Source organism: Adiantum capillus-veneris, chromosome 23 (genome assembly GCF_014529385.1).
Source record: "Adiantum capillus-veneris isolate H3 chromosome 23, ASM1452938v2, whole genome shotgun sequence".
NCBI classification, from domain to species: Eukaryota; Viridiplantae; Streptophyta; class Polypodiopsida; order Polypodiales; family Pteridaceae; genus Adiantum; species Adiantum capillus-veneris.
The window spans coordinates 77,685,057-77,707,032 of record NC_140953.1 but is presented as its reverse complement, the minus strand read 5'-3'; the positions used below and the strand labels follow the sequence as shown (position 1 = coordinate 77,707,032).

The window sequence follows — 21,976 nt, the reverse complement described above, 5'->3', positions numbered from 1 at the left end:
AATAGGGGAAACTTGAGCTTGCATACCTTCTTTTGGAATAGAGTTATCGATAGTAACCCCAAAGAGATCAGCATCAACATGGAGGAGATCGTCATCACTCTTTCCCTCTTCTGTATCTATGTAGCCTTCGTCATAGGTTGACTCCGTTTTGTATTCGTAGCTTGTTGTAGAATCATCTCCCTCATCCTTCACCATGGGATGCGAGAAACTCTCCCTCATCCGTAGATCAAGCATCACCTGTCTATCATTCACTTAATCAAATAAATTAAGTACCCCTTTTCCCCAATCCTTCTCTGGCCCCCATTGCAAGAAGCCATGGTCTACCCAATATGATAGGGTAAGCATTGTCACCAGCTTTTATAACAAAAAAATCAATAAGGCATTCAACACCCATAACCTTTACCTTCACATCCAGTGCTATGCCCAGACACCTAGCCTTGGTATGGTTGGCCATCCTCATTTGCATATTAGATCTTACCACTGTTTTAACTCCTGCATCCTTCATGGCGGATTCGGTCATGACACACACTTGGGCCCCTCCATCGATGTATGCATGTACCTGCATCTTCTTTTCGATAAGAGCATCAACAAGTGGAAGCACATCTACTGGACTCCCAACCCTCAATACTAGATTCCCCATAGTATGCACTCTTGTTTTGTCATGTGGAAGCCCGGTGCTAGCACTAGTAGACCACTAACATCCCAATTTAGGATTTAAGGCAAGAAGCTGACCAAAAGTAATATTAGCCTTTTGGTTCTTGACATCACTCACCAAGTCATATTCGGGATGATCCCTTCCAAGTTGGTAGTGGGATTTCTTGATTTTACGCCTCCTTCTTCTTTTGCTCGTCTCTGCCTTCTCTCTACCTTCGCCGATTTTCCCTTTGCCTTTGTGAGCTCTAGTCTCCCACTCTGTCTCCGTCTCTCTTCCTTCACGTGATCTTTTGTTGGCCAAAACAACTACTACCTGTTCATCTACTCCAATCATATTAAAACGATGAGCTTCTTCATTACTACCTTGAGCATCAGGAGGTATACGATTGTCAGACTGCTTCTCTCTTTGCCCGTTGAGTTGCCCTTGTCCTCTTTCTCTTCCGAACAGTGGATACATACCTCCTCTTTCCCTTGGTGGATGTCGGTAATCCCGTGCGTAGTGACCTTCTTTGCTGCAATTATAACAATGGCCAGGCAGCTGCCTAGCTCTTCCTTTGCCCGCTCTTTGCTGCCCTCTGTCCATCACACTCAAACGAAGCTCTTGCATTTGTTCCGATAAATCTTGAACAGTACGTACCCAGTGTTGAGGAATAGTTGCCACTCCACGATTTGCTTGATCCTCTGCACGAACCTCGGCTTGAGAACTCGGTGGTTGCTTGTATCCCATCATACCTTGTTTGATATTCTACTTGATCTTCCTGCTCTTTGCTAGCGCAATTTCTACATCACCGTTGTAGCTCTCGAGGCTTTCAAAATCCACCTTTTCTCCTACCTTAGGATGTAGGCATGCCATAAATTTTTCCATCTTGAAATAGTCGTCGTTGGCCAATTGCATTGATGTGGCTAATTCTGCCCAACATTAAATTCTTCACTTACATCTTGCCTGAGAGCTTTTAGCTTCACATCCATATCCATAGGTGATACTTCCTTTCAAAAATGTTGTAGGCAACTGGCTTGTAGAGCCGGCCAGGCCTGTCGCAGCTCGCCCTGCAATGTATTGAAACATTCCTTTACCTTGCCACGTAGCACAAGGCAAGATGTATCCTGAACAAAGAAGTTTTGGTCAATCTTTACATCCCCTATTGTCACCTTCACACCTGTACATGCTGCATACGATTCACCGGATGAATTGTTTGCCAGTTTTACCATCCATCCATGATCTATGTCCATCGGCCATTTGCACTTGTTGTAGAGACTCTTTGACATTATGTTTATTTCTGAACCGTGGTGAATCAAGGCAACAAATGGCTCTTCAAGATCACCTACCTTGACCAAATTTTCTGTAGTAGCCCTTGCCCAGTGACTTCGTGTATAGTAGCTCCTAGGAATAGCTTCAACTTATTCATCATCATTTGAGAAATGTACTTGCTTCACTCTCCCACTAGATTGGTAGCATCCTATAATAGCTCCATCATCCTCCTTATTTTGCAACTGGATCCCTTGTGTCTTCAAGGTTTCTCCGTCAACCTGTGGTGGACGAGCAACCTCAGCAAGAGTTTGCGTCTTTCTCTTGATGATGTCAATGATCTTGTCGTGGAATTCATGCTTTGCGATGCCAAGAACTTCTCCCAAAGTAAACTCAATCTTGCTATTCAAGATTCTTTCCTCCAAGACTTTCTTTAAATCTGTAGCAGCCTCAATATCAGATTGTAGTTTATAAGTTGGGCCTTTTGTCTTACCTTTTTTTGGCTCTTTCTTCTTTCCTGTTGTAGACTCCTCCATGAGTACTTCAGGTGGAGACGCTCCTTGTGCTGAGGTTGTTTGAGAAGGCATTGAGTCGCTTCTTCCCCCACTTTTAGAAGCTCTTTTTGATGGTCCTTCATCAGCATTCTCACGTCTACGCTTCTCTTCTACAATTGCCTCATTTTGTTGGCATTTTGTAATGTAGGCATGCACTGACAATGAGTCCACTGGATCATTCCATCCTGTTTCTAGACGTATGCAATCACCTGCTTCATGTAGAATCTCTTTTATAAGCTTTCCCTTTTTGACTAATTGCATGACATTTGGCCAAATTTGACCATGATGGTCACTCACCTGTTCATCACTAAGATGCTCAATTTTTACTCCATAAGAAGCTGCCTCAACTGAAGAGGTGGCATGCTTAGTTTCCATATCTTCAACTAAGGTTTGCATTCCCCCCTTCCCAAAGTTAGTTCTCAAGGGTAGACCTGTCTCTCTTAAGTGGATTTTACCATCCTTAAAAAAATAAACATCTTTTGACAAAGCATCACTAAAATAATCACAATCCCTTCTTACATAGTCTGTACTATCACACCAAATACATCTATTAACAAACCCTTCTTTGGGCTGTTGTCTTTGCCTAGAAAGTGGCCCTGACAATTGGCCTTTTTCTTCAAGCTTTGCAAGCTTCACCTTCAAGTTCACAAGCTCATCTCGCATGGACTCATCAAACTTCGGAGTGATAAAAGTAGGCTTTACCATTTTGTCAGGAGTTGAGGTGGAAGGACTTGTAGTGTTTACTACCATCTTGTCCCTTCTTCTTTGTCATTTGGCAAGAAGTGAGACAGCACCTTCAACCTCATTCCAGTCAGTCTTTAGTTCTTGCTCAGCATCTTTATCTTCAAGAAGAAGCTTCAAATTTTCTTGAAACTCTTTACGTGCAGCTTGTAAGAAAAGATCTGTCTTCTTTGCATCTAGTGTGGCCTTTTCTGTCGTGGTGAGTTGTGCATAGCGTCGCTCAAATTCCCTAAGTAGCTCTGTTATTGACAGTCCTTGCTTTGGCTTGACTACCCATTCTAAAAATGTCCTTTTGGTCACTCTCTCGGAGTCCTCCATGAAATATTCCTCGTTTAAAGCTACTTTGAGTTCTTCCCAATTTCTCCCATGTCCATCTTTAATTCCCAAAACATGTTCTCTAATTTTTGGAGCATTAACTAGCTCAAAACTTTGAATCATCTCACCTTCTGACACGCGATGCAGGTCCATCTCCTTCACATACTCGCATAAGTACTTGGTTACATCTTTGCCATTGAATTGATCCATTCTATTGACGACTGCTTGTATGGCCTTCGTTTTGCTGAAATCTCTCTTCTTTCGGTGGCATGTTGTTGTTGCATGAACATTGCAAATGCTTGAAACATTTTCATTGTTGCTAGGTCAAAATGCATACCTTGTTGCTCAACATGATCACCCATGGTTACCCATTAACTCTCACCCTGGCACATTCGCATCGGGTTCACCAAAAATATGTCGAGAAATTAATGGTCTTGCCAGGAAAGCAACGGGCTTATGGCTGTGAGAGTTTGGGAGAGAAATCCAAAAAACTATATGAAGGAGTTAAACCATAGATGCCATGAAAACTAGGGTTTGGAAGGAAGTGCAATCAAAGAAGTCCCACTTTTTCTCTCTTGCACTCACACACACAAAGAAAGAACACAAAAGAGAATATCAAAACAACACAAAGATGAAAACATCAAGGCTATGGTCATATCGTATCATGGGTAATATGAAAGGGTTAGTAGATGAGTTAATGGCATTCAATCTTGGCTGACCGAATAGGCTACGAATTGTTCTTTGGAATTGTAGTTTTGTGCTTACCATAATATATATATTTTGTCTAGTGATTGGGATTAATTGTGTGTACAAATCCTCTTGGTTCATAGCAAGATAACTACTCTTACATCAAAAGAAAAGTTATACTCTATGAGAGGTAGTATGATGGGATCCGGTGATATAAGTATTTCATTGAGCCTTTCTGGGCCAAAGAGAAACACTATACGTTGTTAAAAGTGTATTTTACGGCTAATCCATACGTTAATTCTAATAGATCGTACAGAGTGAAAGCGATAGACATTATGATCATGTGGATTATTCATCTAGGATAACTCTAGTATGTGAAAAATGTTGATATGAGAGAAGAGAAGGGAAGAGAAGAGAAGAGAGTTTCCCTCCCAAGCTCTATTCTTGCCTGTAGGCAATAAGGATACTGCGGTGAGAGATGTACCTGTAGCAAGGAGAACCTAAAATTTGTAGAGAGGATGAATTACTAAGAGTGAGAGAGATAGGTTTGGTTCAGGAGACGAGATTAGATATATATATGTTGGATTATAGATGAAAAAAAAAACAACAAGAAATAAAGAAAACATCAATGTAGAACACATATTACTTGACAAACCCTTTGGCACCATTATAGATGGAGAGAGAAGAAGAGCGGAGAATTCAACTTTGATTTATATGCCAAGTCCATGATCTTCTTTGATTAGAGTTGATCTTCCAAGGATAGAATGCAAGAATGGCTGTATTCCTCTATGAGAAAGTGTAGGCTTAGGCTTATGTTAATGGCTAAGTACAATTTGGCATTACTACTCACTCCCTCATGAATTCATCTCATTAATGACTTGAATGCTTGAGTGGTTTTCGAGGAAGAAGAGGTCCCCTTTTATAGGTGAAGGGAACCCACAAGGGTTTACACAAGAAGAGAAGAGCCAGTGTGAACAAAAACTGGAAAGGTTGGAAATGAGATGTCCCTGCATGATGTGGGCAGACTGGGGTTTAGTATTTTGATCATATCTCCTCAACCGTGGCTCCAAATAAAAAAGTAAAAATATGGGCAGAAACTTCAGCTCATTACATACAACTTCCTTTTTATATGCATTTTCCAAGAAAGGATCAATGCTTTGTGCTCCAAGTTAAAGAGGTGGAGCTATTGACGCTTTTTCCATAGTATTTTTTGATAGTAAAGTAAGAATAGGTTACCCTTGAGATAAATAATAGGATGAGATAGAAATCATATTATTATACTTAAATATGCATATGTACACTATAGAAAATATAACTATGTATTTAAAAAGTTACAAGATAACTCTTGTAGCATTCGTTCCCACTATGTACGTGTCACAGCACGACATCCACCCCCTCTAAGCCTGCACATCCTCCGGCATGTGCCACATTGTCTCTTTCTAAGATTAGCCCTCTTCCACATCTTCCTTGCTTTCTTCTTCACTGGATAATTCCAAAGCTTTGTCTTCACTTGGATCTTCACTTGTGTTTTGCTCTTCTTCCTCATCAACATCTTCAGGATCATTGTCTCTTCTTATCTTAAACATTTTGATCCTTTTTCCTGCAATGGGAATCTTTACTTCTGTACCATCTAGTTCAGACAAGCTATAAGTAGCATTTTCATGCACATGCTTTACAACATACGGTCCAAACCATCCTTTTGAAAACTTACGCAGTACTGTGCGCTGGTTATCAAGGCTACTATCATATACTAAAACCCAGTCACCTTTGTCAATTTCTTTGCTCCTGAGACGATGTCGCTTATCAAAGTAGTCCTTTTTTTTCAGCCTTGCATTTTTGAGTCGTTCTTTTGCAGCCTCAATGTCTCCAGGTCTTCTCTCTAGTTGCCTTATGTGCAATGCAAGGAGATCTTCCCTGCTAAGCTCCTCTTGCCATGGTAGTATATTCCATGTGGGAATTGTATCTTCAATCGGCATCACAGGCTTTTGACCTTACATTAGCTCCGCAGGCATGTAGCCAGTTACTGAGCTATGTGTTGTACGATCAGCCCATAAAGCATATGTTAACAGTTTTGGCCACTCACCAACTCTTCCTTTGCAAGCCTTGGCCAAAGCTTTGATGATAGGAGGATTCCCTCTTTCACTCTTTCCATTGCCTTCAGGGTTGTAAGTTTTAGTAAGAGAAAGCTTAATTCCTAATCTAGAAAAGAACTCCCTTGCTTCTTTGGCATCCAGCTCACCTCTATCTGCAGTGATCTTTCCCAAACAACCGTAACGGAAAATCACCTCATCAAGAAGGAATTTGCACATAGCTTCTGTGGTTTTAGCTCTTAATTCTCTTCCTTCAACATGATTAGTTAGGTCCTCTCGTGCAAGAACCAAGTATCTCATCTGCCAGAGTCCTAAAGGCATTGTGACTAGATCCACAACCCATTTATAGTGCATGGCTAGTGGATATGTACGGTGCAATCCATCACGATGTCGAACATTTGAATACATTTGACAAGTTACACATGACTCTACAAACTGAGATACATCTTTATACATACCCTTCCACCAGTATTTTCTTTCAACTTGGAGAAGGTTGCCCATACACCCCTATGTCCAACCCATAGACTCTCATGAAACTCTTGCATGAGCTTTACTTGAGTCTCTTTTTTACATATAACCCGTTTTGGTGTAGCACCCTTTTGTTTAGGATGCTTCCACAAGTAACCATCCCTTAAAAAGTACCCATATGCTTTCCTACGTATCCTCTTGAATTCTTGTTCAGACGAATCATCCTGTTTTGTTAGAGTACTCAAGTAGCTTCCAATAGAAAGCCAATCACCTTCATAAATATCTTTCAAGAATGATTCAAGTAGATTAGTCATGAAGACATTGTTACCTTTGACATGAGAGATAGAATAGAACTTTGTGCCTACATCATCTCCCTCGTCAATCATTTGTGACTCATCTTCATACCTTGCCCTTTATAGAATATCTGCCACTGTATTGTCTTTACCTGCAATGTGCTTAAACTTAGGATTTAAGGACTTAATGTAGGCAATCCACCGCAACATAGCAATGTCTGGCGTTGAGCAGCTTGTAATCATCCGAAGAAGTGGTAGACAATCTATTTCTACAACCACACATGCACCAATTAGGTACTCTTTCCAACTTTTCAAGGCAGTAACCATACCCCATAACTCTCTCTTTATCTATGGATAGTTTCTTCGGCGAGCACTTAATACCTTTGCTCCAAATCTTACCACATACATGTGTCCTTCTTTGTCATCTTGCCCTATTGCCCATCCAATCCCTGTAGGACTGGTGTCTACTGTCACAATTACTGGCCTTTGACACTCATAGTCTACCATTCTCAAAGTTGTTGCTGACTGGAGCAACTCCTTTATCTTTTCAATGGATTTTACATGTGCTTCTGTCCATTTAAACTATTGATTCTTTCTAAGCAGCTGATAAAGAGGATCAGCTACATGCTCCGAGAAACCTTCTAACCTCAGTGATGCTAGTGCATGTTTCTTTCATTATTTGGATGGTATCTACCTTTGCTGGACAAGGTTTCCTACCATATGGCCCGCACATGTGCCCCACAATGAGCACTTCATTGACACCAAACATAGACTTTTTCCCTGACAATAGAAGATTCACTTCTTCGAACCTAGACAAAATTTTATCACAATCATTCATGTGATTTACCACAAACCTGCGACATCCCTTGAGATCCATAGCTTCATCTTTGTCACTTTGTTCACATCCTTTGATAGGTAAATCATCAATGAAAGGCATTGTGATTTGAGAAATAAAGTCACGTAAGACCTTATTCATCCCATTCATCATATGTGCAACCGAGTTGGTTGCTCGCTGTGGCAAGGTACACATCCTTACCAAACCCAAAGGTGTCCGCATGGTTGTCAAGTCTCTGCTTTTGATTGCAAGCTGAAATTGATCATACCCTGAGTAGAGATCCCCAATTGAGTAGATTGACCTCCCTGCAAACGCCTCTGTAAACTCATCCACAATTGGACCTGTACCTACATTTATAATTATCACCTTGTTTACTCGTTGTATATCTTGGATGAAGCGTAGAGAACCATTCTTCTTTGGAACTGTGAACCACCTGTTTGAGTATGGAGCACAAGAAAAGTCCAAGATTCCCATTTTGATTTTCTCATTCAGTAGCTCTACTAACTTTGGCAAATGAGCCTTTTAAACCGAAAAAGGTCGCAAATTCCAAGGCACATGAGGTATTGTGAAAATTACCATAGGAGCTACAATAGAAGGATCAACACATCCTATCTCATGTGGCTCAAATGCAAAAGCCTTACCATGCTTTGAAAGCATTTCTTTGAAGCACTTTGTCTCCTCCTGTGTTACAAACTCCTCGCAACCAATTTGCAACTCTTGAAAAGACTCCTTTGTGAAGGTATGCCCAATCTTTTTAGGATTCCTCAAACTTGGTTGTAGAGAAGCCTGCTCAATCTTTTCCCTATTGCTGGGTGGTAAGGGTGAAGCTACTTGTTTCACCTTCTTTGCTACACTCTTGTATTTAGTTTCAACATGGACTTCTGGGCCAACTGTTTGGCTTTCTTTAAAGGCTTCTATTACTTGATACATTTCCATAGAGCAAACTTCCACAACTTCATTTTCAAGATGCAAACTATACCCCATTATAGCATCGAGCTCACCCATAGTATCTTAGGAATAGCTTCAACTTCTTCATCATCATTTGAGAAATGCACTTGCTTCACTCTCCCACTAAAGGGATGAATACTCATTACATATTTACCCTCTTCCTTGGTTGTTTCATTTCAATGGTATACACATCCTTTAGAGTTTTCTTCAACTCTTGGTATTTTTTCCTTTGTTCAACTCGTGTCATAGATGATTTATCATCGTGGTGTTTAGGTTTTGATTTAGTTTCCTTTCTCATTTTCCTTGATGTTTTTTATGTTCCTTGCTTATATCTACCCGTGATTTTGTCTTTGACACAATCATGTGAATCTTTCTGCATCAAAAACTGTGTTCTTCTAGAAACTGATGACATAGGTCTAGATTTCAAGTTTTTTGTGTGTCTTTTTCTTCTATACCATTTTTGTCTTCTTGTTTTTTGGTTTGGAAAGTCAAAAAACTTTTCCTCTCCTCCTTTTATGAGTAGTTGCGCTCTCACATGTTCTTTTTCTGACCCAAAATCATTCGAAGTGGGTGAATGTTCTTCACACTCGTCAATAGCATCATAATAGATGTTTGAAAAGACTTGCTGAGCTCTCACAAAGTCCTTGGGTTCATGAACTTCATCTTCTATGTGAAGGGTTGAGATCATTTATATGGGAATTATGTCATAACCATACTCATTGCAAAATTGAGTAGGTAGAGACGTTTCACACACACATCCATTGTTGCCAAAATTTGAGTCCATTCAAATGATTCAAACAAATGATACAAAAAGGGTCCAGGTACATATGGTTCATCTATGCACTCCCTTTCTAAGATACATTCTTCTCGTTTTAAACTCCCATTTTTTGAGGCCCCACACATCCAAATAGGTGTGTCTTTGTTTAACCAAGATGGAAGCTTTTATTCAGCTGAAGAGACTGAGACAAATTCTTGAATGAGTGTTTTCATTACATCTCTATAAGTGTAATAATTCAAATTAACCCTTGTGATTGATCCCACTTGCTTCAAGTACAAGTAATTGTTTCCTGAATCTTCAATGAGCTGTACTTGCCACATGAATGGCCTTCCAAAGATGATTTCAGAGTTAAGTTTCTATTGCAAAAGTATGTCAATAATCAATTCCACAGGAACTTACAATCACTTTTTAAGCAGTCCTAGGGTTTTTTCTATGTGTCCATCCACCAATCGTAATTTCATTTGAGTTTTTCTAATGGCCGGTTTTCTCCATGATTCCCATACTACTTTTGTGGCTATGGCTATGCCAGCTCCACTGTCCAGTATTACCATGGTTTCTACATCATTATATCTCACCAAAAGATTTGTGTCTCCTTCTTCCCCCTTGTAGTATTCTCCAACTTTGTTCATAGTGACGGATCTAATTGTTGAGATGTAGAGAGAAAGAGAGAGAGACGAGACAAGAGACACACCATATACGCTCCCAAAGACTGATTCATATTGAGGACAAGATACAAATATATAGGTGAGACCAAGTTGAGTAGAGTGAGCCATATATAACTCCAACACCCCCACTCAAACAAAGGTCTCTAGCTTTGGATAAAAAAACCCTTGGGGAGTTCAAGGGAAAAACCCAAGCCCCTATACAATGTGAAAATATGAACTAGCGATGATGATGTGAAAGTGAATTGTGCATCTATGTACAAATATTCAAGTGACTTAGAGATCAAAATGTGCAAATGTGGAGTGTGCATAGTGCATGGTACCTAAAAGATTACAATGTCATATGTACAAAGCTATTACAATAGCAAAGAAGCTAATCTAGAAAGAGTGAGGTCGAAGCAACTCCAAGCTCCGAGCGCAAGATGATGAAACGTGACTCGTTGAGGCCTTTGGTCAAAATGTCTGCAATCATCTGGTCACTTGGACAGTGTTCAACCATAATGGTTCCTTTGCGTACTTCATACCTGAGATAATGATAATGGACAGCAATGTGCTTTGACTTATTATGTTGAACATAGTCTTTTGCAAGACTAATAGCACTTTGGTTGTCACACCGCAAGGGTGTGCTAGAAAGAGGAGAGTGACCAATATCAACCAGCATTTGTCGAAGCCAAATCAACTCACGAGCTGCAAGTGATGCCACAACATATTCTGACTCAGTCGTAGAAACTGCAACACAACGTTGTTTCTTGGTAGTCCAAGAAACAAGACACCCATTTATAAAGAAGCAATTTCCACTAGTAGATGGCATAGATAAATGTGATCTTGCCCAGTCTGCATCTGTGTAACCCAAAAGAGAAAGAGATTGCATAGAATCCGATGTGAGTTGTCGTCGATAGACTAAACCAAAATCTGTAGTGCCTTTCAAGTATTTCAACACACGCTTTGCACCAGACCAATGCTTAAGAGAAGGACATGCAAGATGTTGTCCAAGATAATTAGCAGCAAACAAAATATCACGACGAGTGTTCATGCCAACAAACTGAAGACATCCAATCAAGTTAGCATAAGGTTGATTTGTGACAAGTTGACCGCCATTGTCAGAAGTGTTCTTCGTAGAGCTTGCAAGACAAGGTGTGTTGGCTGAATGTGCAGATTCCATACCAAATTTTTGAATAGTATCTTCAATAAACTTTGACTGTCGAAGGAATAAAATACCTTTTGTACGGTTCCGTTGGATTTGAATGCCAAGACACGAGTGAATCTCTCCAAGATCCACCATATCAAATGCAGAAGACAATAACTTTTTCACTTGCTGAAGAAATCCCAAATCATTGGAAACAAGGATGGTATCATCCACATAAAGAGCAAGAATCACAAAACTGCTACCTTGGCGTTTTATGTATAAGTTGGGGTCTGACGAGCAAGAGATGAATCCTTTAGAGGTGAGAAAAAGATCAAATTTTGTATACCAGGCTTGCGAAGCTTGTTTGAGACCATATAGTGCGTTATGGAGTTGAGCAACAAGGTCTTCTTTACCTGGAATAACAAACCCTTCTGGTTGTTCCATATAAATTTCCTCTTCCAAGTCACCATTAAGAAAAGCAGTTCGCACATCCATTTGATGAGCTTCTAAATCAAATTGAACAGCAAATGCCAATAAAACTCGAACACTTGTAATGCGAACAACTGGTGAAAAAGTCTCTTGATAATCAACACCAGCTACTTGGGAATAACCTTTTGCAACTAAACCCGCCTTAAACTTGTCAAAAGATCCATCTGCTTTTACTTTTGTCTTATACACCCACTTACATTTAATAGCTGTACGACCAGGAGGTAATTCAGTTAGTATCCATGTACCTTTAGAGATAAGAGAATCGTACTCTGCTTCCATAGCCTCTTGCCATTGATCCTTTTGTGGTGAAGAGATAGATTCATCATAAGTAACTTGATCTTCGGAAGTAGAAAAAGCATTATCAGCAATATCGTCATCATAAACATGACATGAGCCATGTTCAAAATCAATAGGCAGATCAACAAAAATATCAATATCATCATTGGCGACATTCGGAATGGATGGTTGTGAAGAGGAAAGTTGCTCTATAGGAAGAGTTTCATCTTCTGAAAGAAATGGAAAAGCTTGAAGCAATGATTTAGTATCATCAGAATCATCCATGGACCAGGAGCCTCCCATAAGCTGTTCGTTAAAAGTAGCATCACGATTCACAATTACTTTCTTGGAGGAAGGGTCATAGAATTTGTAGCCTTTGGAAGTGTCAGAATATCCAATAAAAATAACTTTAAGACCAGGAGCATCAAGCTTTGTTCGTGTTTCTTTGGGAACATGAATATAAGCAATACATCCAAAGGTTCGAAAATGAGATACAGAAGGAATGTCACCTGTCCATGCTGTGATGGGTATCTTACCAGAGGGTGCAGTAGTAGGAAGATGATTCTGAATAAATACTGCTGTCAAAGTAGCTTCAGCCCAAAAAACACGAGATAAGCCAGAATGAATCAGCATACATCTTATAGAATTGAGAATAGTGCGATTCTTTCGTTCAGCAACACCGTTCTGTTGAGGCGAATATGGAATAGTGTGTTCATGATGAATTCCACTGTCAGCACTGTAACTCACAAACTCTCGAGAAACATATTCGCCTCCATTGTCACTACGAAGCTTCTTAAGGCGACGACCAGTTTGAAGTTCCGCAGCCTTGTGGAATTGTTTGAAAATAGATAAGGCTTCAGATTTTTGTCTAAGTAGAAATACAGTCGTATACCTTGAGAAATCATCAATGAAAGTAATGAAGTAGCGATATTGTGATCTCGAAGAAGGTAGAGGTCCACATATATCAGTATGAACAAGATCCAATATGTCATGAGAATGAGTTGTATTTGAAAGAGGAAAGGGTTTGCGATTGTGTTTCCCAAGAGCACAAAATTCACAAATTCCCATATGAGGATGGGCTTTAAGATCCATGCCATGAACAAGATCACGACGTTGAAGATCAAGGAGTTTTGAGAAATCAGCATGAACAAAACGGTGATGCCATACTTTGCAATCATGATCACCTGGAGTAGTGACAACATTTGCTACAACATCGTTGAGAGAGAGTTCAAACAAATTACCATTTCGAGTAGCAGTGGCTATAGTCTGTCCATCTTTCTCAATTCGGCATTTGGTATGATCAAATCCAGCAAACAGACCAAGATCAACAAGTCTAGCAACTGAAAGAAGATTACATTGAAGATCTGGTACATGTAATACTCCTCGCAAAATTCGAGTGGAAAAAGAGAAGGTACCAAGATATAAGTCTCCAATACCCTTTACTTGACAAGTAGTATCATCGGCAAGATAAACAACACGTTGAACTGGCAGTGGATGATAGTTATGGAGCCACTTAGACTGATATGTCATATTTCTTGTAGCACCAGAATCGCCAATAAAAAGTGATCCATCGCGTACATGAAGTATTCTGTCTGGAGAAACTGAACATAGGACACAGCTTGTTTCTGGTACAATGTTGTTTCGATGTTCAGTAGCATATGCTCTATTCCGATCTGTGTCAAATCGACGCTTATAGCACATATGAGTGGGATGATCAGATCATCCACAATATTCACAAGCAGAAGAAGAAGAAGAGTCTCTAGATAAACGTGGTTGTTTTGTGGTAATATTGTGTTCTTCATCATATTGACGTGCCCAACAATCATCTTCAGTATGGCCATTTCTGTTGCAGTAAGAACATTGCTTATTAGGAAATTTGAGACGAGAGAAAATATTACCGCGACGGCCACCTCTGCGGTTTCCTCGTTGAAATGGACGCCTTCGAGCATAAAAAGCCCGTTCCATCTATTGTGACTCAGTCTCCTCGTGTGAAATCATAGCTGTTTCATGACTAGCATTACGACGTTCTTGACGTTGAGAGTATTTAATTAAAGACATGCAGGCTTGGTCGAAATCAAGACCATCTTTATTAGAGAGAATAGGAACAATGTTATCATAAGAAGAGTCCTTCACCGTATCAAGGAGAAGTGTAATCAGTTGCTTTTGTGGAACAGGATCACCGGCAGCAGCAAGTTGATTAATAATAGATTTGAAAGATTCAATATGTCCCGTCATGGCAGTACCAACTTCATATTGTAACTTGTTAAGCAACCCTCTCAAATAAAGTATTTCTGTGACAGATTTCTTCTGAAAGTTTGCAATAAGGTACTTCCATACGTCGTGGGAAGTAGGCAGTTCGTACATATCAAGCAAAAGGGAATCAGTAAGAGAAGAAAGAATATATCGATGAGCTGCTTTATCACATCGTTGCCAATCCGTATAGGCAACATTCTAATCTTCAAATATAGGTCCTTCAGTGATAAGCACGTTATTATTATCCGTATCAACAGGCTGAGGCGGACAAACACGATTTCCAAGAACAACATTGCAGAGTTCATCGCCTTCAAGAATTAACAGCATCTTTGCTTTCCAGCCTGGAAAACCTTGACCTTGGAAAGGAGGAACAGAACGTTGGCCAGAAGGAAAGCCGTTGACGAGAATATTCATAGCCATATCTTGTTGCGAGAAGACGTATAAGATAAGATCGCAGAATTTGCACACCATATATGGTGAAGGCCGCAATTGAGAATAAGAGAGATATGAGGACTGCGTTCTGTCAACGATAAACGTAAGAAGGATGCTCAAGGAACTTTCAAAAATGTGAGAGATGTCACCCAAAAACGGTAGGATAAAGGAGACGTTAATAATAAAAGAGTCCTCAAAATAGAGTGGTGTGAGACGCAAGATTGACGGCCACAATATGAATAGCAAAAAGCTAAATTTTCTTGAAAAAGTTAACGCCAAAATAAAAAAAACGATCGCGGACGCTTCACGAAGAACTAGGACGAAGAAAGCTGCGTCAAGCTCAATTGCAGTAAAAACAGCATAACTTTCTGCTGCGAACTCCGATTGACGCAAACCTAGAACTCAAATCGAAGAGCTCGAGGAGACGAAAAAGTTTCTCCAAATTTTGAGCAGAACAGCAAGAAAAATTGAGATGAAGTTCAGGGTGTCATAAACAAGAAAACGTAATCAACGATTAGATTGATTAGCAATAAACGTCACACAAAACACTAATCATATTCTTCTTAACACAAAATAACCACAATTAACAAGAATCAATGCTCAAAAATAAAATTTGTAGCAATTTTTGAATCTTACATGCAAATCGCATACACATATTGTTTTGTCACCATGAATTGAATCGGCGCATGATCGTTACTGCTCTGATACCATGTTGAGATGTAGAGAGAAAGAGAGAGAGACGAGACAAGAGACACACCATATACACTCCCAAAGACTGATTCATATTGAGGACAAGATACAAATATATAGGTGAGACCAAGTTGAGTAGAGTGAGCCATATATAGCTCCAACACTAATCTCCTTGTTATTCAATTCATGTTTCAATTTACCCAAATTTTTTGTTATTAGCCATATTATCCCCACCTTCTCTAGAGTTTTTTGTAAATCATTCCATAGATATGGTCTGATTTTAATAGTTCTCCCAAGGTAAGAGTACATTGAATGGGTATTGACATGATTGAATGGCTACCTCTAGGGCCTATTCCGCTCTTTTTACCTGAGTGGTTCTACACACTATGGGCTCATCTTCGTTGTCTCCTAGCATACCTCTTACCTCTTGGGCATCAATAGGGGAAACTTGAGCTTGCATACCTTCTTTTGGAATAGAGTTATCGATAGTAACCCCAAAGAGATCAGCATCAACATGGAGGAGATCGTCATCACTCTTTCCCTCTTCTGTATCTATGTAGCCTTCGTCATAGGTTGACTCCGTTTTGTATTCGTAGCTTGTTGTAGAATCATCTCCCTCATCCTTCACCATGGGATGCAAGCAACTCTCCCTCATCCGTAGATCAAGCATCACCTGTCTATCATTCACTTAATCAAATAAATTAAGTACCCCTTTTCCCCAATCCTTCTTGGCCCCCATTGCAAGAAGCCATGGTCTACCCAATATGATAGGGTAAGCATTGTCACCAGCTTTCATAACAAAAAAAAATCAATAAGGCATTCAACACCCATAACCTTTACCTTCACATCCAGTGCTATGCCCAGACACCTAGCCTTGGTATGGTTGGCCATCCTCATTTGCATATTAGATCTTACCACTGTTTTAACTCCTGCATCCTTCATGGCGGATTCGGTCATGACACACACTTGGGCCCCTCCATCGATGTATGCATGTACCTGCATCTTCTTTTCGATAAGAGCATCAGCAAGTGGAAGCACATCTACTGGACTCCCAACCCTCAATGCTAGATTCCCCATAGTATGCACTCTTGTTTTGTCACGTGGAAGCCCGGTGCTAGCACTAGTAGACCACTAACATCCCAATTTAGGATTTAAGGCAAGCAGCTGACCAAAAGTAATATTAGCCTTTTGGTTCTTGACATCACTCACCAAGTCATATTCGGGATGATCCCTTCCAAGTTGGTAGTGGGATTTCTTGATTTTACGCCTCCTTCTTCTTTTGCTCGTCTCTGCCTTCTCTCTACCTTCGCTGATTTTCCCTTTGCCTTTGTGAGCTCTAGTCTCCCACTCTGTCTCCGTCTCTCTTCCTTCACGTGATCTTTTGTTGGCCAAAACATCTACTACCTGTTCATATACTCCAATCATATTAAAACGATGAGCTTCTTCATTACTACCTTGAGCAGCAGGAGGTATACGATTGTCAGACTGCTTCTCTCTTTGCCCGTTGAGTTGCCCTTGTCCTCTTTCTCTTCCGAACAGTGGATACATACCTCCTCTTTCCCTTGGTGGATGTCGGTAATCCCGTGCGTAGTGACCTTCTTTGCCGCAATTATAACAATGGCCAGGCAGCTGCCTAGCTCTTCCTTTGCCCGCTCTTTGCTGCCCTCTGTCCATCACACTCAAACGAAGCTCTTGCATTTGTTCCGATAAATCTTGAACAGTACGTACCCAGTGTTGAGGAATAGTTGCCACTCCACGATTTGCTTGATCCTCTGCACGAACCTCGGCTTGAGAACTCGGTGGTTGCTTGTATCCCATCATACCTTGTTTGATATTCTACTTGATCTTCCTGCTCTTTGCTAGCGCAATTTCTACATCACCGTTGTAGCTCTCGAGGCTTTCAAAATCCAACTTTTCTCCTACCTTAGGATGTAGGCATGCCATAAATTTTTCCATCTTGAAATAGTCGTCGCTGGCCAATTGCATTGATGTGGCTAATTCTGCCCAACATTAAATTCTTCACTTACATCTTGCCTGAGAGCTTTTAGCTTCACATCCATATCCATAGGTGATACTTCCTTTCAAAAATGTTGTAGGCAACTGGCCTGTAGAGCCGGCCAGGCCTGTCGCGGCTCGCCCTGCAGTGTATTGAATCATGCTTTCGCCTTGCCACGTAGCACAAATGGAATAGTGTCCATCTTGCTGTCTTCATTAGGCATCTGCAATGATAGCATGTATAATTAAAAGTCTGCAATCCATTCGACTGGATCCTCCTCACCTATGAAAATAGGGCCATAGCTTCGAGCTGCCATGGTATCCTTCTGTTGATCTTTGCACTCTCTTCTTCAAAGCAATCAGGGAGTCCTCAGTGGGGGCACCACTAACGGGATGGGGGAAATGGAAACACACATAGTACACAAACTAGATGCCTCTCTATAGCCCAGCATATGTCCTGCACCCCAAGCCACTCATATAGACTCACACAGACTGTATTTTCTGTATGGCTCTACCTCGGGGGGTTCACTATGTGTAAAACTACCATATCACGTGCGTTCAAGACATGTTTGTAAAACCCCTTATCTGTGAATTTTGTTAAGAATATAATGTACACTTTTCTTTTAAAATCTGTAAGTTTTTTTTCAAACTTGAAAAAATAATGCCCTTTTGTATATATATTTCTGTAAGTTTCGAGAACCTTAAATACCCTTTTGTTGAATTCACGTGATAGGTTACATTTTTATTAGGTGACCTCCCCGGGGGCTTTACTAGTAAGCTCGTAATTTGCACAATTCATGACTACACCCGCCTAGCTATATGCACCTTAATAACACAAACTCGTCAATAGCTTAACACATAGCACACACCTGGAGCAATATAACATAACGGCAATCATTCCCTCCCATCTCTTGCTCTCTCTTGCACTCACGCATGCTATCTGTCTCTCTCTCTCTCTCTCTATCTCTCTCTCTCTCTCTCTCTCTCTCTCTCTCTCTCTCTCTCTCTCTCTCTCTCTCTCTCTCTCCCTCCCTCTCTCTCTCTCTCTCTCTCTTGCTATACACAAACTCCAAGGGTCCACACACAAGCCCCGAGCTTTCAGCACAAAGGAAGACGCCAAGACAGAATAGATGGAGTGGGTAGAATACTGAGATTTTGATTAGTGTTAGGATAGTCTTTAATGCGACATATATAGATACGATTAAGGTCAGCCCCTACACGTATGGCCTTCCTTCAACACACCTGGTCCCTCCTTCTTTCAAAAAAATTTGCCGCCCTCAGCCTGTGATTTCCTTGCAGTCAGTTTTCTATCCTCCAGCAATCTCCCTTGCAATTGATGGCTCTCCCTCTGCTATCTCAAGTGCCAATCTTCCTGCCTCCTCTTGCCCTTGGCGTTCTATTTCTTGATCAGCCTGTAGGGAAGATCGACAAGGAGACCCCTTTTTGGTTCAGACCCCAAAGCCAAGGCCTTATGTTGCCTTCTCTGCTCCAAAGCTGCTTGCCTTTCAGCAGCCTCACGGGCAGCCCTTGCTACAGCCCCTTCCTCCTCTCTCTTTCATGGCTTCTAGCGGCTCTTCAGCCCCCTGATTGACACCTTTACTGTAGCGCTACTTACTAGCTGCAAAGGGGATGGCTCCACTCACGCCTCCTCTCACCCCCTTGTTGATGGCTTCTGGCCTCTCTTGCGGATCGACTCAATCTTCCCATGTCCTCATTTCTCACTCCCTTGCATGGCGGATTCTTCCGCGTCTGCGGACGCACTTGGCAACCCCCCCATGTGGCGCAACTTTCCTTCTCTTCTCACGTGATGTGGACGACTTCTCCACTGCATGACTTCCACCTGTACAGAGAACGGACTTCAACTCGTTGGTTGCTTCAAACCATGCGCCATTGGGTAGCCTCAAAGTGCATGGCTGTCCCTTCATCAACTTTCCCTGCTCTAGCCCGCCATCTGGTGGCGCCACCCTTGCGACTTAGTGGTCACTCGCACCCGACGCCGATCACCTCCAAAAGCTTTGAAAAGATTATCTTTGTTTGAAGACGACCCGACTTTTACGGTTGCTAGAAGATAACAATTGACCTTCGAGAACCAAACCATCTCTTTGATACTCGGAGATATTGCCGCTACAAGCATTGGATGCTTCAACCCTCAATGTAACCACGATAGATGGCCTCGTTCTAGCTTCAACGTGAACTGGATCCCAAAAAAACTGCGTAACCAAATGATTGAATCATAGAGCAATTGGATAGCATGTTTTATGCATCTGGGAGCATACCAATCATTAGAGATTAAAAACCAATCTTTGACCTCCTAATTACCACGTTTGGCATACACATCATGATCAAGCTTGCCGCTACCGGCATCTAGTATTGACTTCACAGCCTCGACCTGTATCTGCATGACTCCATACGAATGCAAGAACCATTCTACTAGACCGACATAACTTTGTTGCACTAACGATGCCAAATGTGGGACGCATGTCTAACTTCACCATCCTATCTTATTGCAGTATTAGCGAGAATCATGATTAATTTGTCAAACCATGGGACGCAGCTGACTCTTCTAGTGCATAGAGGATACAAGAAGTTGTCAATCTCTTGGAAAACAACTAACAACTCGCATCTAACTCAAGATACACTCAAGTGACTGAAATCACCAAAAGCCAATCGCTCATCGGCAAACAAATCATATCCGTTACGGCATCAAATGACATCCAAACGTAACAAAACTTTTATGACAAGTTTATAAGACCTAAGCACACATGCTTATGGTCTCAAACCCCACTTTAGGTCAAGTTTCAAAATCGCGAGTATTAACAGTAGTGGATTTTTGACCTAGTAGTTTTTGACCCAGAATGCATCTAAATGCTTAACAATGATGCCCCGATACTCTGCATATGCTTAGTTTTTTATTTAAAAGTGTAAATTCCTAGTTATGATGAAGTTAGGTCGGCGACGCCAAAAGCTACGAAATACTGTGAATAGCTTACGTCAATGCGTAGAGCTCTTACCTGCGATTGCAATGCAGCAACGCATTCGCAATGTGGCAACCGCAATGTGACAACCGGAGAGGCAGTAGGAAGCGCGAGAAGGAGAGAAGTGAGCGCCGTTAGCTCACGCTGTGTATTTCTTATCCAAAAACTTATTAAAAACATACAAAAATTGGATTTTATACCTTAGCCAAGGTTTTTGGGTGGTCAAAACTAATAATCTGGAGTTCTACCAAAGCTAGGAAATGATTGACTGACACAAACTAGAAGCTTGTAGCCCCAGCTCATTAATTACAAAGTTTATCCGAGAAAATAGGAACAACAATATTCTCGATTTATCAAAAAAATAAATGTTTTACAAAGAAAACTCCGAAAAATGATGTCCGTGTCAGCTTGCTGCTAACAATTCAGCATGACGCCAAAGTATAAACAAATGAAGCAGAGAAACCACAAGAATATATCATCATTGATATATCTGAAGAATCAACAAAAGTTGTTTCAAAGAAGCCGCCTCCAGGAAGAGCGCAATTGAAAGCAGATGAAGGAGCAAAGTTTCCAGGTTCAATTTCAAATGTTCAACAAACGCAAGATCAAAGACAAGAGTAGGGTTTAGGAAGAAGATTGACTGTCTCCTACAACAATCAAATTCAGCATATGATAAGAAACATGACTCAAGATCACATGCTCAGCAGTGATAGATCCAGAAGAAACAAATAATCTAATATCTTATGACATGTGGATAATGATGGGAAAACCACCAATCAATGAGCTAGAATACATAGTGTACACAAGCTCCAAAATGTTAATTCCTATCTTTGGAGTGACAGAAGCTTTACTGAAGTTGAGTACCGAGGATTATAAGGATACTTTCCACATAATCGACTCCCATCATATCATAGAGAGTCTGATCTTGACAAAAAGTTGGAGAAACATCTTCTTTCAACCACAAGAAAAATCTTCAATAACAACACCATCAAAAGACCCAAAATCACATCAAGTCAATGAAGAAAAGGAGCAACCAAGCATAGAAAACAAAGTTAAAGATAAGGTGAACGCTGAAGTATATCAACCTTGCAAGACAACTTTACCTTTGATGAGACTCTATACAAATTCCATCATAGCCTCTAGATCAAGATCCACAATTATCGACAATGAAATGGAGACCAAAGTAAAAAGTTTATCAACCAAAGTTTCTATCACAAAATAGCATGCAAAAGAAGACAAAGAGAATCAATCAAGTGTTGGTAACAAAGTTTGATGAGACTCTATACAACTTCCATCATAGCATCTAGATCAAGATCCACAATTAACGACAATGAAATGGAGACCAAAGTAAAAAGTTTATCAACCAAAGTTTCTATCACAAAACAGCATGCAAAAGAAGCCAACGAGAATCAATCAAGTGTTGGTATCCAAAGATCATATCAAAGTCAACGACCCAATTTGGATACATG

General features: G+C 40.7%; 1 pseudogene; it reads right to left on the bottom strand.

Annotated features, from left to right (window-relative positions):
• Positions 1-18,739: 18,739 nt before the first annotated feature.
• LOC147428027 (uncharacterized) lies at positions 18,740-19,457 on the bottom strand (annotated as a pseudogene).
• Positions 19,458-21,976: the final 2,519 nt, after the last annotated feature.